Source organism: Cygnus olor, chromosome 2 (genome assembly GCF_009769625.2).
Source record: "Cygnus olor isolate bCygOlo1 chromosome 2, bCygOlo1.pri.v2, whole genome shotgun sequence".
NCBI lineage: Eukaryota > Metazoa > Chordata > Aves > Anseriformes > Anatidae > Cygnus > Cygnus olor.
In genome coordinates, this window is record NC_049170.1 from 66,908,589 (window position 1) to 66,926,058 (window position 17,470).

Here is a 17,470-nt window from a genome sequence, read left to right on the forward strand (position 1 = left end):
CATATGCAAAATTGAATTAACAGTTTACTGAGTAACATCAACACTTCAATGCTGAACAAAGATAGAACAAATCTTTTTCCTTCTTTCAACAAACTTTCAGAGGAAGGCTGTGGACATTTTTCAAACCACACACCATAAACACCGCACCAAAGTGTTGGCTACAGAGTTTTCAGGCCAAAGTCTAAGTCAAATAACCATGCATGACTTTGGATTTTTCAGAAAATGATATGGAAGGTTGGACTCAGTAAATGGCTGTGCATATGTCCAGCATCAAATCACAATGATATTGCCTCTCCTTATGCATAACTGCCCCTCAAGGTAAGTGTCTTCACAAACACAGATATACTGACTTGTATCAGTGTATCTATAGCAGTGCACATTTATGCTTTGCCTGGTATCGAGATAATTTCTTATGCAAACATTTCATCTTTTTAAGTAGAAAGTGTGTATCTGGAGGCAGAGTGTGACTTTAGCTTAGTATAAAGTATATAGGACTATGACGATATAAGTAAACAGAAAGCAGTTTTATTCAATGCATTGCAAGAAGCATTTTATGCTTATATTGACATGTCTTGTGCTAATCCTGACCTTCAGCTTCTGTGAGATGTTTTAATAGCCTCTCAACTATTTAGTAATGTATGTTGCTGCTGTCTTCTACAAGCTGTTCTGCTTTGTAAATCTTCTAAAACCACAGTGATATGAATAGTGTAAGCAGGAAAAGATAACCATGTTTTAAAAATATAGGATTATAAATCTTTTGAGTGGAACATAATTTTACCACAAATTTTTAATAGGATATATAATTTAGCAATGATTTTGGTGCTTATTATGAGGACCCAATACCACATAACATGATGTAGGACAGTTAAAAACTATTTCTTCTTGTTAATGTGGTGTACTTGACTAACAAACACAGGTGCTATTGTTATGTGATTGGTAATATGGCATATTTCTGAAGCCTGCTGAGACCTGAAGAAAATTCTAGGTAAGCTGCACTCTAATTGGCCTAGTAGCTAATATTTTTGTAACCACTTACGGAAAATACTGTATTAATGCTGGTTGGATTCCCTGCTTGCTCCACTCTAGACCATCTACAATGCATCATGTAAAATTATTTACCTAGGTCAACAATTTCCAGGCCTTGCATAACCTCTCTGTCTTTCATATCTGATCTAAGTTAATATTACTTCACCCCTATCTTCAAACGGTTGCTTCTCTGATGCCTGCTTTTGCTCCTGCTTGATATTTATTTCATCCACTAGCTTCTTTTCCTTGCCACCAGCTACACATTTGATGCTCTTCTTATTCTATTTCATTATGCCAGCACTCTCTCTTCAAGTAAAAGACGTACTTATTACCTTTATTTAGTTTGTGCTTGAAATGCAACTTTATTGGAATCACCATGATACAACGTTTAGCCTAAGTGAGAGCACTGACAGTACTGATTTAGACCTGTTTTCCCTGTCCTCCATTCTCTGACTTCTTCCTGACCTCTATCACACTTGGAATTTAGACTGAAGATGTGTTTTTCTTATTCAGTGCTGGAACAGCAGGAGGGTGGTATTTAGAGTGTTCTTGTGAACATGGATGGCTCTGCAAGCACAACAACGAGCATGGCCTCTGCCTGACAGTTTGCTATCAGTTTATCTTCTGTTTCAGGTCTCTCCTCACCTTTGAGAAATATAAAACCCTAATAAATCAAAATTCAGGAAAAATGGGACTGATCCTCTACATTTTGACATAAAAGGTAAAGGAGTGTTGAATTTGAAGGAAAGGGTAGGAATGTTTCCATGTCCTGATTATGGAGACATTTCATTGACAGCTCTTGAGTGTGGTAGAAAAATTATTAAGACTTGAGAGGTCTGACTAAGAAATTTATCCTCTCAAAAGGAACATTCCCTTTGACCAAAAGCTAGCAGTCTGTGTCTATCTCCTAGTTCTGAGCTCAGACATGACCGGGTGCACCCTGCACAGGCCCCAGCACAGTGTTAGGACTGTGGCAGTTAGTAAGGCACTTGAGGTGGCCACGCCTCCCAGGAGGCATCTGTCTACACCAAAATTAAATATATCAGTGACCTTGGTAGTACTTAAATACAGCTAACTTGTTTATGCTGCATTATTTCAAACATTTTAGAGGAAAGCCATTTTAAACTGGTTCCTTTAGACACTAGCATAAATCTGTTGAAGAAAGAAGTATGGTCTGTTGTTTAAAGCACAGGACTCTGAGTCAGAAGATGTAGATTATGCACCCTGCACTGCTAACTACTGACAATGTGGCTTCTTCACACTAAATTGGGAAATAGTACTTAACTGGTCAGAGGTAACAAGGAGACAAGTCATTAAAGCTTATAATGATTGTAATAATGAGAACAAGTGCATTAGGGGACTACTACTGACAAGAAATCCATAGGAAAGAAGCAAATTACCTGTATGTTTGAAATTCTGGTAACTTACTCGGAAACAAAGTGAAATTTCTGTGCTGTGTTGGTGGATGGTTTAGGAATGCAAAATACCAGTGGTTGAATGTGTTAAGCAACATCTTCTAAAGGTCACCGGGGCTCCAAAGTAAAACTATGATCTCATGGCTGCAGTTTTTGCCCTTCCCTGTTCACACCCTTTCCGTGTTTATGACTGTTACGCTGGGAAGTATTAATGGCCTCTGTCTCCCATATATAGGTAGCTGTGCATTGTGTAATGGATGTGTAGCCTAACTATACCCCATAAGGTGTTGATGCTGGAAACAGGGAGGCAACAGCCCGGCTGACTCTATCTTGAGGCTGATCAGGATCTGAGCTTGTGAGGATGGAGGTGTTCCCTGGGACTGGAAAATGCCGTCAGGTCAAGTCTGACTCAGGCTCAGAGACTGAATGCTTACAAGTGCAGAGACTGAATGCTTATGGGGCAATAAAACCTGGGGGAAAAAAGCAGTGAGGAAGTCACATACCAAGATATGACTAAGGTGGGACAGCTTACTTTCTGTATTCATTGTATGATAAAATTCCTTTTTTTTTTTTTTAAATGTAAAATCAAGTCAACTACTATGTGTTTTGGATTCAGCTATGAGAAATTGATTGAGGCGTTTACTTTGTGTGGGGCACCAACACATATATATAAATATACACCAGATATAACATATGTTAACATATATTTTTATTTTTATTTATTTATTTATTTTGTGAATGCAGTAAAGGTTTGCGGCAGAAGCAAGGTGGCAAGGCTGTGAATAACTGGCTCACCACTCAGGCCCGTGCAAGCAGCAGCAGGAAGATGACTTCATCTCCTCCTCCCCTATGCCAGTGACCTGCAGCTCTGGATTGCATACAGCAGCTGCTAATGCTGGAGGAGCTGCCTGTCCCAGTGGCAACAGTGGCAACAGCAGCAGCTAGGGCAGACTTCCCAGGCTCTACCCTCTTTCTCTGACATTCATCAGATAACAAAGAAGGTCACCCTCCTTGGCGTAGTTCACCTCCAAATAGGAAACAATCACTGATTTTATAGCAGAACTCGTGATCAGTTTGTAGCAAAATGTGAGATGCAGAGCAAAACCTTTAACCCCATTTTAAAAATACTTTTACCATTCCCTTTTATGGTATCATCACTCATGGCTTAAGCAGTAAGAAAATAGAAGGCTCACAACTTTAGCTGTCTGAAACAAGAAACGGGGAACAAGAAAAAAGATCAAACATTCCTTTTCAGCCGTCATTCGAGCAAGCCTCATGGTCTGCCTGCCTTGCGTATTTGAGCCACACAGGGCTGATTCAGCAGAAAGCTAGCACAATGTGCATGACATATCCTCAGCCACAGAAACACGTGAAAATGTCCTTTAACACCAGGGGAGAGATTTCATGGAACTGCTGATGGTTTGAGGTGGGAAGGGGCCTCCGGAGGCCACCATGTCCAAACTCCCTGCTCAAGCAGGGACACCTGGAGCTGCTTGCCCAGGACCATGTCCAGACAGCTTTTGAAGATCTTCAAGGAGGAGGCTCCACAACCTCTCTGGGCAGCTTGTGCCAATGCTCTGTCACCTGCACAGTGAAAAAGTGTTTCCCGATGTTCAGAGGAACCTTCTTTGCTCCACTTTGTGCCTATTGCCTCTTGTCCTGGCACTGGGCACCACTGACAAGAGCCTGGCTCCATCCTCTTTGCACCCTCCTTTCAAGTATTTACAGATATTGATGAGATCCCCTTGGAGGTATTTATAGACATGTATGAGAGTCCCCTGAGCCTCCTTTCCCCCAGACAGAGCAGCCCCCTTCTCTCAGCCTCCCCTCACAGCAGAGGTGCTCCCGTCCCTTCCCCACCTCCACCACCCTTTTGACAAGTGCTTCCAGCGCCCTTTGATGAATTATTTTTTTTTTAATGAGTGATCCCACGACCCTTTTGGAGCGATTCCAGCACAGAGAACTAATGTATTAATTTATTTAAAAAGACAATTTTCAGCGCGAGTTGTACATATAACCCCATCCCTCCCCTCATCCCGGCGGCGGTTGGAAGCGGGGGCGGGGAAGATCCGCGGGGGGATAGGGGGGAGGGCTGCGTACGCGAGTGCGTGCGTGCGTGCCCACGCTGCGTCCGGAGCGCTTGCGGCAATCCCGGAAGTGCGGGGGCAGCAACAGGAGTAGGAGTCGGAGTCGCCTTGGGCTGCGTTCCCCTCCCCTCCCCTCCCCACTCCTCCCCTCCCCTCCCCGCCCCCCCCCCCCCCCCCACCCCACCCCCCCCCCCAGCCCCACCCCCTCCCCCCCTCCCCCCCCCCCCCCCCCCCGAGCTACCTGGCCATGACGAACTTCATCTCGGTGGAGCTGAAGAAGGTCTCGGAGACTTGGCCAAGCCGCTGTGCAAGTTCATCCAGCAGAGCTACCTGGGTGGTGACGCGCAGGCCGAGCATTGCCGTGCCGCCGAGGAGCTCAGTAAGCTCCGCAAGAGCGCGCTGGGCTGCCCGCTCGACAAGCACGATGCCTGCCTCGACACCCTCCTCAGGTACGGCACGGCACGACCTGCCTCGCCTCGGGGAGGCCGCCCGCGGGCCTCGGGGCAGGGCCGGGAGAGAGGGAAGGCTGGGGGGGTGGGGGGGGTGAAGGAAGCAGGGGAAGAAGAAGAGGAGGAGCAGGAGGAAGCGGAGGAAGAAGAAGAGGAGCAGGAGGAAGGGGAGGAAGAAGAGAAAGAGGAGGAGGAGGATGCCACCATGCCGACTTCCCCTTCTGAGTGCCTCCAGCGTACTGGTTACCCTCGGTTCTGATTTGTGGAAAATGGACTCCAGAATCAATAAAATTGTAAAGTAGGTATGTTTATTCAGCGCTGGGCAGCACGGGGGGTAGTCCCACCAAAGTCGTGCGCACATGGCGTGGCAACTTGCCATGGTTATATGCAGCAAAGAGTTACATATGCGTGAAGTTTCACAATGTGCCTATACATATTCATAACCTGTCCCCGCTTCATATTAAAATTAGTTCCAAGGAGTCATTTCCATAAACTTCTCCCATCTGCGCTTGCGCAGTGTATACTGGTGGTGGTCGTCAGGGGTCATGGGGATGAAGACTGATGACTCTTGTCTTTGCGCAGACTCAGTTGCTCCTTGGCTCTTGTCCATCCGCAGGACCAGTTTCTACCAGCTTCTTAAAATAGGCTCACACTCTTATTAGGAGACTGACCTTGGTAAGGGGCCCAAGGCTTTTTGCTTTAGTTAATTTGCACAATGCACCATAGTTAGCAAAGACACTAAGTAGCATCCTAGTTTAATGACGTCAGCGCTCTATCTCTACTTGATAAGATTCTCTTAACTCCCTCTCTCAGTTCTGTGTAGAAGTCAAGGGGCTGGCCACTTTTCCTTCAGCCCCACCCCTGCTGTCACGTCTTCGTTCGGCGTGCACCGGCAGTGTGATGTTTTTGCATGGTCATGTCAGTATTTTCCGCTAAACTTAGTGTGGTGAAGGGAAGCTGGGTAGTGCCTCCCTCCTGCAGGGACTGCCAGAGGTTAGGTGAGCAGAAGGTGAGTCTGAGCCTTCTGCTTGTTGAACTGCACCAAGGCAGCTGCTGTTGGACTAACTGCCCCATCATCTACAAAAACATCCCTTCTTTCCCGTCTCTGGAACATTAATGGTTTGCAGCCTTGGTTTACTGTGTTAATCCTGTTCTTTTTCTCTGGGCGGGAAACATTTCAAGCCCATCGTAGCTTAAATCACTGAAGTCACTGTGATTAACCTAGTGAATGAATCCCCCAGTACAGGCTTCACTTTGCAAAGTTGGAATCAAAGATTTGCAGTACCAAAATATGAGTTCTCACATGGTGGCATTAAGTTTTCATAGAATCATAGAATATCCCAAGTTGGAAGGGACCCGTAAGGATCATCTAGTCCAACTCCTGGCACCACACGTCTACCCAAAATTTTAGACCATGTGACTAAGTGCACAGTCCAAACGCTTCTTAAATTCAGACAGGCTTGGTGCAGTGACTACTTCCCTGGGGAGCCTGTTCCAGTGTGCGATCACCCTCTTGGTGAAGAACCTCTTCCTGATATCTAGCCTAAACCTCCCCTGTCTCAGCTTGACACCATTCCTGTGGGTCCTATCACTGGTGATTAAGGAGAATAGATCGGCGCCTGCCCCTCCACTCCCCCTCACGAGGAAGCTGTAGACTGCGATGAGGTCTCCCCTCAGCCTTCTCTTCTCCAGGCTGAACAGGCCAAGTGACCTCAGCCGCTCCTCATACGTCTTCCCCTCTAGTCCCTTCACCATCTTCATTGCCCTCCTCTGGATGCTCTCCAACAGTTTAACGTCCTTTTTGTACTGTGGTGCCCAGAACTGCACACAGTACTCGAGGTGAGGCCGCACCAGCGCAGAGTAGAGCGGGACAATCACTTCCCTCGACCAACTAGCGATGCCGTGCTTGATGCACCCCAGGATACGGTTGGCCCTCCTGGCCGCCAGGGCACAGTGCTGGCTCATATTTAACTTGCTGTCAACCACAACTCCCAGATCCCTCTCTGTGGGGCTGCTCTCCAGCATCTTGTTGCCCAGTCTATGTATAGCCAGGGTTGCCCCATCCCAGGTGCAGGACCTGGCACTTGCTCTTGTTAAACTTCATGCGGTTGATGATTGCCCAGCTCTCCAATCTGTCCAGATCTCTCTGCAAGGCCTTTCCACCCTCAGCAGAGTCAAGAACTCCTCCAAGTTTGGTGTCGTCGGCAAATTTGCTCAAAACACCTTCTAGTCCTACATCCAAATCGTTTATAAAAACATGGAAGAGGACTGGCCCTAAAATGGAGCCTTGGGGGACCCCACTAGTGACCATCCACCAGTCTGATGTGGCCGCATTTACCACAACCCTTTGAGCCCTGCCCGTCAGCCAATTGCTCACCCATCGCATGATGTTTTTGTCTAGCTGTATGCTGGACATTTTGTCCAGTAGGATCCTATGGGAAACCCTGTCAAAAGCTTTGCTGAAGTCCAAAAAGATCACATCAGCTGGTTTCCCTTGATCGACTAGATGGGTGATCTTATCATAAAAGGAAATTAAATTTGTTAGGCAGGACCTACCCCTCATGAACCCATGTTGGCTGGGACCAATGACTGCATTGTCCCCCAGGTGCGCTTCAATAACTTCAAGGATTATCTTCTCCATAATTTTACCAGGCACTGACGTGAGACTGACAGGCCTGTAATTGCTAGGGTCTTCTTTTAGCCCTTCTTGAAAATTGGCACAACATTTGTCAGCTTCCAGTCTACTGGGACCTCTCCAGATTCCCAAGACTGTTGAAAAATAATTCAGAGAGGTCCCATGATGACGTCAGCCAGCTCTTTAAGCACCCTAGGATGAATCCCATCCGGACCCATGGACTTGTATGGATCCAGGTGCAGCAGCAAATACTGCACACATTCAGGGTCGGTTGGGAGTTTATCATTCCCACCGTCATGGTCCTCCAGCTCAGGGCACCCTGGGTCCCAAAGCCCATCATCAGTATTGAAGATGGAGGCGAAGAAGGCATTAAACGTCTCTGCTTTGCCTATGTCCTTGTCTGTGAGGTGACCTTCCCCATCAACCTACGTTTTCTTTGGTCCTCCTTTTTCTGTTCACATATCTAAAAAAAACCCTTTTTATTGTCTCCCATGGACTTGACCAGCTTCAACTCTAGTTGGGCTTTGGCCACACAAATTTTCTCCCTACAAACGCAAACAGTGCCCCTGTATTCCTTCCACGTCACCTGACCCTCCTTCCAGCAGCCATACATTTTCTCTTTTCACGTAAGCTCCAGTAGAAGATCCCTGGTCAGCCAGGCTGGCATTCTGCCCTGCCTGCTTGACTTCCGATATTTTGGAATTGCCTGGTCCTGTGCTTTTAGGAGGCAATGCTTAAAGACTGACCAGCCCTGATGGATGCCAGTGCCTTCAAAAGCAGTTTCCCAGGGGACCTTGCTGAGTAGTTCCCTGATCAGCCTGAAGTCTGCTTTCCCCATATCCAGGGCTGAAGTTTTGGTGGCAGTTTTCCTTCTGTCGCCATAAATTTTAAACTCATCCACTTCATGGTCACTATGGCAGAGACGGCCGCCAATTGCCACGTCCCCCACAAGACCCACTCTGTTCTCCAGCAACAGATCTAGGAGGGCACCTTTCTTACTTGGCTCCCTTAGCACCTGCACCAAGAAGTTATCATCTAGGTGCTTTATGAACCTCCTGGACTTGCTCGTGTCGGCCATGTGGTGATCCCAGTTGACATCTGGCATGTTGAAGTCCCCCATAAGGACAAGGGGAGTTGATCTCAAGGCATCTCTTAGTTCCGCAAATAATAATTCATCAGCGTTGTCGTCCTGGCCGGGTGGTCTGTAATAGACTCTCACAACAACATCCCCTTTATTTGTTCGTCCCTCAGTCTTTACCCAGAGGTTCTCAACTTTGCCATCGCCAACTTGAAGTTCCACGCAGTCCAGCCCCTGCTTCACGTACATCGCCATCCCCCCACCTTGCTTACTCTGCCTGTCCCTCTTGAAGAGCCTGTAAGCAACTATTGCAACACGCCAGCCACAGGACTCATCCCACCAGGTTTTGCTTATGCCGATGACATCATAGCTGTGGGACTGGGCCAAGATTTCTAGCTCATCCATTTTATTCCTCATACTGCGTGTGTGTAGAAGCACTTCAAATATGCGTCCCTGCACGCAGCACCTTGTGGAGCAGACTGAAGGACCTCACTAGAACACAGTCCCTCTGATTCTAGCTCACCATCCCTTAGCTTATCACTGGTGTGCCTGGTTTTATCCCTTTCCACCTTCGACTGTAGTTTAAAGCCCTACCTATCAGTCCTGCCAACTCCTGAGCAAAAATCCTTTTCCCTCTCTGAGAGAGGCGCATCCCATCTGGTGCCAGCAGGCCCAGTGTCACGTAGACTTTCCCGTGATCAACAAACCCAAAGGTCTGCCGGTTGCACCAGTCCTGAAGCCACGTATTAATGTGATGAGTCTGCTTGTCAACATTGTTCCCCCCTATTGGAAGGACAGAGGCAAACACAACCTGTGTCCCTGAACTTTTAACTAGTCGCCCTAAAGCCCTGAAGTCCCTTTTGATTGCTCTTGGACTTCTCCTTGCTACCTCGTCATTACCAGCCTGAAAGACCAGTAATGGGTAGTAGTCGGTGGGCTGCACCGGGCGAGTGACTTTCTTAGCAATGTCTCTCACCCGAGCCCCAAGGAGGCAACAAACTTTCCTGTGGGTTGCATCCAGTCAGCATATTGGGCCCTCTGTCCCTTTCAGAAGAGAGTCCCCCATGATGATAACCCTTCTTTCTTTCTTGACAGAAGATGTAGCAATGCGTGGGGTAGGTTACCTTGCCTTAGGCACCCTCTCTAACTGGGACGGTCTTTCGTCTACATCGTTGTTTTGACTGTCATGTTCCAGAGCTTCATACCTGTTATTATAAGGGTAGATGGGAAGGTGAGGTGGGCAGGGACAGGACTCACGTACCACTCCGAGCAGGAACCTGCTTCCATTCCCCCTCTTGGCCTAGGTCCCCACCTACTGCCTGGCGGGATGATGGAACAATTTTTTTTTTTTTCAGAAAAATAAAAGTAGATGGGTTTCTTAGGGTGGAGAGACGTGCCAACCATAAACTTGACATGCATCTGTACCGTTACCACAAACAAGTACAAACACGTTTGATGTTCGCCACTAGAATTTGATTTATAATTATTTTAAAGTTAAGAGGAATGGAAAAGAACTCAGTGACACTGAAGAAAAGACTTGTAATACACATTACTCCTTTTTATTTTTTTGAGGGCTTATCAAGCCCTCACTGGGTGTTTGGACTACAAAAGCTATGACTGTGCTGATCCTGTTTTACAGTATCTCTGTAGTTTCCTGTTCTATTCCTGTTTATTACAAAGAAAAAACATCTTCACATGTTGTTAGGCATTTGGTGACAACAGGTGTGTTCACACATGTTTACGCGTGTTGCGATGAAACTCGAGTAGACATTTTCAGGCATATGGTGACAACACGTGTTTATAATTTCAGGACTTTGATGACAATACACATGTTCACAATATGCCTGAATACACGTGAACACGCATGTTGTCACCAATGCCTGAACACGTGTGAAAATGGACACTTGTGTTACTGCCACAGGTGGAATCGTGTTGCTGACATATCCATGAACAGGCACGTGGCCATCACACAGCAGAACGTGAGAACATGAGTGTTCCCAATACACACCTCTACACATGTAAACACATCTTGCCACCAAATGGCTCCACACATGTGAACACGTGTTGCTGCCACATACGTGATCAGGCATGTTGCAGCCACAAACCTCCACATGAGACCACATGTTGCTTCCATAGGCTGAATGTGTGTGAACACGAGTGAGCATGCATGTTGTTGCCAAACCCCTAAAAACACATGAAATTGCGTATTGTCACAACACGCATGTTCAGACGTGTCCACGCCTGGCATGTTGTCAACAAACACCTGAAAATACGCGAAAACGCATCTTGTTGCAACACACGTGAACATGCATGTTATCATCAAAGCCCTCAAATCATAAATGCATGCTGTCACAAAAAGCGTGAAAATGCATTTTGTCACAATGTGCGTGAACACGAATGTTGTCACCAAATGCCTGAAAATGCATGGAAATGCGTTTGGTCACAACATGCCTGAAGAGGCGTGAAAATGCATTTTGTCACCAAAGACATGAACACGCGTGTTGTCACCATATGACGGAAAACACTTGAAAATGCATTTCATCACAACATGCCTGAACACACATAAACACGGGTGTTGTCACAAATACCTGGAAAAAAAAAGCGTGAAAATGAGTTTCATCACAACACAAGTGAGCATGTGTCAACACGTGTTGTCACCAAATACCTGAAAAAACGCTTGGAAAAGCGTTTTATCACTGAACACTTAAACATGTGTGTTGTCAAATTATGACAGAAAACTCTTGAAAATGCATTTCGTCACAACATGCCTGAACACGTGTGAACACACATGAACATGCGTGTTGTCACTCTATGCCTGAAAACATGAGAAAATGCGTTTGCTCACCATCTGGCTAAACAGGCATAAAAATGTATTTCATCACAACAGGAGAGCACATGTGAACACGCGTGTTGTCAACATATGACCAAAAACACATGAACATGTGTTTCGTCACAACACGGTTGAACAGGAGTGAACACACGTTTTGAAACCAAATCACTGAAAAAACTTGAAAATGGGATTCATCACAACATGGCTAAGCAGGTGTAAAAATGCGTTTCGTCACCAAACGTGAACACAGATGTTGTCACCTTATGATAGAAAACTCTTGGAAATGCACTTCATCACAACATGTGTGAATGCATCTGTTGTCACGTGATTGAAAACACGTGAAAATGTGTTTCTTTACAACACGGTTGAACACACGTGAATATGTGTGTTGTCACCCAATACCTGAAAAATGCGTGGAAATGTGTTTCGTCACCAAACATGGGAACACGCATGAACATGCCTGTTGTAATTAAATGCCTGCAAACGCGTGAAAATGCGTTTCATCACTACATGACTGAACAGTTGTAAAAATACATTTTTGTCAGCACACACGTGAAGACATTGTCACCAAATAACCTAAGAATGCGTGGAAATGCATTTTCTCACCAAACGTTAGCACTTGTGAACACGCCATGTCGTCACCGTATGACCGAAAACGCTTGAAAATGCATTTCATAACAACAGAGGTGAACGCAGATGTTGTCACCAAATTCCAGAAGAAGCATTTAAATGCCTTTCTTCACAACATAGCTGAGCATGGGTGAACAGACATGAACGCACATGTTTTCATTCCATGCGTGAAAGTGCATGAAAATGTGTTTTGTCACAATGTTTGAACACATGTAGCAACGAAATGCCTGAAAACGCTTCAAAATGCTTTTTGTCACAATACATGAGAGTGCGTGTCAACACGTGTGTTGTCACGATATGACAAAAACGTGAAAATGTTTGTCACAAGATGCCTGAACATGCATGAAAATGTATTGTCACCAAATGCCCAAAAAACGCCTTGGTGAGACAGCGCACATGACTGGAATGCTCTCATGGAGAGCTATGTCCTTTTTAGGAAAGACAGGCTGGGGAAGTGAGGGGGAGGAGATGCCTTTTATATGAGGGAGGAACTAGAATGTACCCAGCTCCACCTGGGGGGCGGTGAAGAAGGAGTGGAGAGCTTGTGGGTGAGAATTAAGGGGCGGGCTGGTATGGGTGACACTGTTGTGGGGGTGTGCTACAGGTCACCAGATCAGGAGGAGGAATTCGACAAGGCCTTCTACAAGCAGCTGGAAGTAGCCTTGCGATCCCGGGCGCTGGTTCTCATGGGGGACTTCAATTATCCAGACATCTGTTGGGTAAGCAACTCGGCCAGGCACACGCAATCCAAACGGTTCCTTCAATGCGCTGAAGATAATTGAAGATAATTTTCTGACGCAGGTGGTGGAGGAGCCAATGGGGGGGGGGGGGGGCAGGGGGGTGTTTCTGGACCTTGTTCTTACCGACAGGGATGGGCTTGTTAGGGATGTGAAGGTCGAGGGCAGCTTGGGATGCAGTGACCATGAGATGGTGGAGTTCAAGATGGAACTTGGTGGAAGAAGTAAGGCAAAAAGTAGGATTACTACCCTGGATTTTTGGAGAGCCAACTTCAGTCTCTTCCAGGACCTACTTAGGGGTATCTCATGGGCTAGACTGCTAGAAGGCAAGGTTGCTTGTGGGAGCTGAGCACACTTAAACAGCACTTCTTCCAAGCTCAGGATTGGTGCATTCCTAAGAGTAGGAAATCAGAGAAGGGGGGCAGGAGACCTGCATGGATGAGCAAGGAGCTCATCGACAAGATCAAAATAAGAGAAAGGACTACGAAATGTGGAAAAAGGGCTTGTCCTTTTGGGAGGAGTACAGGAGTGTTGTCAGGGCCTGCAGGGACGTGATGAGGAAGGCTAAAGCCCACCTGGAGATGGAGCTTGAAAAAGAGATAAAGGATAATAAGAAGTTTTTTTTTTTTTAAGTACGTAAGCAGTAAAAGGAAGACTGGAAATAATGTGGGTCCCCTGCTGAACAAGGGGGGTGTCCTGGTAACGGGGGACACTGAGAAGGCAGAGATACTGAATGCCTTCTTTGCTTCAAAGACATCCCCCCCCCGGGACTCCTGGACCCTGGAGGGAAGAGAAAGAGTCTGGGAGATGGACATCTCTCCCCAGTTGATGAGGGAGTCGTTCAGGAGCATCTGAGTGGGATAAACGTACATAAATCCATGGGCCCTGATGGGATGCATCCATGTGTGCTGAGGGAGTTAGCGGAGGTGATTGCCGAACTGCTCTCTATCATCTTTGAAAGGTCTTGGAGAACAGGAGAGGTTCTTGAAGGCTCGAGGATAGCCAATGTCACTCCAGTCTTCAAGAAGGGCAAGAAGGAGGATCCGGGAAACTACAGGCCAGTCAGTCTCACCTCTGTCCCTGGAAAGGTGTTGGAACATTCAGAATGTGAGAGAGTGAGCTCAAGCTTTTGAGACGGAGGTCCAATCTATGTTACACAGCTACCTAAGAAGAAATTGTTTAGTCTCTGACAATTTTCATTTGGTGGATCACTTTTACATTTTGATAACTCTAGTATGATTGCTGTATAGCCATGATGGTAAAGGCTAGCTTTACTCAAAAGTAGGAAAAGAAATTGTAAAAAAGAAACCTATTCTGTTCAGAGCCAGGGAACTGGCTTTTCGGAAAGCATTTTGATGTAATTTGTACATTCATTAGCCATTTGCTTAACAGCTAAACTGTAAAATAATTGTTGGCAACAGAGTTTAACTGCAAACACCATTTACTTGGAGGAAACCAGAAACTGATGTAGTAACACATTTATTGATTACTTTGCCAATTAAAGATACAAATTTTACAGTCAACAGCAGTAACATATTTTATGAGAAGCTATGCTTTAAAAAATGGTGTTTACAATATGGATTTCACTATAGCTTTTCAAGCGCTATTCAAATAACTGCTGTACTTTAGCTTTTTCCTTAAAACTTTGACAATAACATAGTAGACAAAGTACCTTTTCCATTGTTAATGTGTTTTTAGAATTTAACACAACTTTGAAAAGTTTAAAACATCCAGAACATTGCTATTAACACTCACACTGATAATGTGATACATTTAATACTTTTTAGCATTAATAAACAGTGTAAAAATATATTGCATATATATATATATAAATTTGTTTCTCTTTCCTCAAAAACAAAACAAAACAAAACAAAAAAACCTAGTACAGGCTAGTAGTATACGATCCCCTTTCAAGTTTCTTTTATTTATTTTAAAGATTGAATAGTAGTAGTTTTAAATTAACAGAAACAAAGATATGGAAATAGAGAATCAATGTTGTGCTCCCCCCATAACTTCTTGTCATGTTTACAAGGCCTATTAACCCCTTCATAATGGTGACTCCCTTTTTGCTAATGCCAGTTAGAATTCCAGCAGTGACTGCAGTGGGGATAAAATTTTACCCAGTGTACTTTACACTGGACAGTGGCTGGACCCTGCTCCAGCAGGGAGATTGGACTAGATGATCTTTCAAGGTTCTTCCCAATCCCTAACATTCTGTAGTTCTGTGATTCTGTGACCCCTTCATCAAGTGGTTAAAAATATTTGCTTAGCATATGGTGACCTATTACAGTTAAGATTAAGAAATTCTATGCTCAAGTTGTTCATTTGTGATAATGAAAAAAGGTTCAGTGATACATTGGTAAGAAAAAAGTAAACTTGTAAGGTTGTAATCTTGTAAAGTTTTAATTGTGTTGAAATTTCACAGTATGCTAGTACAGCTGAACTTTAATGTTTTCAATGTTGACAGTTATAAATATTGCAGGTAACTATTAGCTCACAGAGGCTTCCTATTTTTTGGGGCCCAAGATGAAAGACAAATCAAAATAAGCAAGAAATAGTAAAATTCACTGGTTTTTATCATGCTGGACAGTGCTCCAAGGAAGACTATATCAAGATCCATCTACATATCAACTATTTAACAGTTAGATTTTTATTAGTGATCTAGGTAATCAAAGACAAAACAGTTTCTTTCACCTCTTCACTTTATGATCAGGTCCTGACAGCATGCACATCCACACTTGTGAAAATAAAGAATCAAACCATCTAAACCAAAAAAGAAATGTATGTTGGAACACATAGAGATAAACAATCTAGCAAAGGAATAAAGCATGATGTGCATAAATAAATGGTTCATGGCTGAAGAAACCAGCTTTGAAGATTCAAAAATTATACTTCTGTATAAATATATTTCTCCTCCAACGTTTAAATCTGATGCATAAAACCTTGCAAAGAATAAACGTCAATATACTTATGCAACATCAACTATTTCTCTGCTTTACAGAATATAAAGACAAATTACTTTGTATTATAAGCATTATGCAGACATCCTCTGTACTGCAATAGTTTGCCAAAGCTGATATATTCTAAGCCCAGCAGAAAGATAAATACACTAATTGCATCCTGTAACTTGTTTTTGTTGATGACCTTGCCATTTCATGCAATATAGTGCTAACAAAAGTAGTTTGCCAACAGATTTTTATAGTTTGCAGGTTAACTGCCCTTTCACAAGCCTTTGTAAAGAAGTAGTGTGTATTAGCATGAATATTACTGACAAAGCATTTTACTGTTGCATTAACGTAACTCAGCAGAACATAGGCTGCATTATTTCACATTATTTCATTGCTTTGTTTAAAAATAACATTTGAGCAAACGCAACCATGCAGAAACTCATCTGATGTAAACTGGAGCTTAAAACAATTCATGATTGTTGGGATACAGATTGTCATTCCTCCTTTATTCTTTTTTGTGTTGATCAACAACAACATAGCTTCTGATTAAAATGTAAAGATGGATGAAGCATATGGTATATTTTTAGGACTATATTTTTAATTAACTTGGATGTGACTTTATTCAAGTTTGTGACCTGTACTGAAAATGTATGAAGTCATAGAAAAATCTTGCATAAAGATATTTGAAGGTAAGGGCAAACTACCCTTAGGTGAGGGTTATCTTGCAAGCCTCTACAATTGCTTACAACAAAAACACTTTGTTCAAGTGTCAGAAATTTTACTCACAAAAAGAGAAGCTTTATAAATATATTTGAAAATTAATTAATTGTATCTTTACCTGCAATGGAATGTGGTAGGTGCTTAAAACTTTCCAGATCAGGTCAGATTACTGCGTGGGGCACTTCAATGTCAATTTGCAAATGTAATGTATAAAAAAATCCCAAACCAACAAAACAAAAAATCTCTTCTGTAGTCTCACATGCCTCAAAGTAGTGGACATTTGCACACGCATGATTACAAAGGAGACTTTTCTTTTAAGTCATTTCAGACAATCAGTATTGTAAATCTCTTTCAAGAATACTCAGCAAATACACTGTGTTGGTTTGTGTTTTTTTTTTTTTTTTCCTTTTGCTTATTATCAGGTTTGCTCTTGCCAAAGTCTACCTACAGTGGGCGATCAGTTAGATCAATTAGTTTGAATGAAACAACTAAATTTAAATGTTTTCTGAGAAATATAAGAAAACAGCTATATCTTAAACTTGTGAAATCCACCATCTCTATACAGATTTTGAAACAATATAGCTCAGGTAATATACTGAAAACATTAAATAAATAATATTTTTTAAAAAAAGTATATAACAGTTATTTGTATCTGGATAAACAAATTGCTCAGACAGTTAAGATTTGGAGCATCTACCTGCAATATTCTTTAGTCTCCTGAGGCACCATTCTTAGCTGAGACAAAGCACTGTTTTTGAGTTTAATGAGCAAGCAGGAATGCAACTAAAGGTCTCTCACTAGTTTTAGGACTCTGAACGCTTAAAAGGAACAGCTCAGTCCTTCATTTCCAGCTTATATCTGGTAGCCAGATGGGCACTTGGGTGCAAAAAATTAATAACTTGATGTCTAAATGCT

The 17,470-nt window shown here is 43.8% G+C and overlaps 1 long non-coding RNA gene across 1 annotated transcript; it reads left to right on the forward strand.

Annotated features, from left to right (window-relative positions):
• Window positions 1–234: 234 nt before the first annotated feature.
• LOC121065594 lies at window positions 235–3,585 on the forward strand. Its single transcript, XR_005817175.1, has 5 exons — window positions 235–318; window positions 917–985; window positions 1,660–1,747; window positions 2,677–2,959; window positions 3,186–3,585. It is a non-coding gene; the product is annotated as an uncharacterized LOC121065594 (long non-coding RNA).
• The last annotated feature ends 13,885 nt before the right edge of the window (window positions 3,586–17,470 follow it).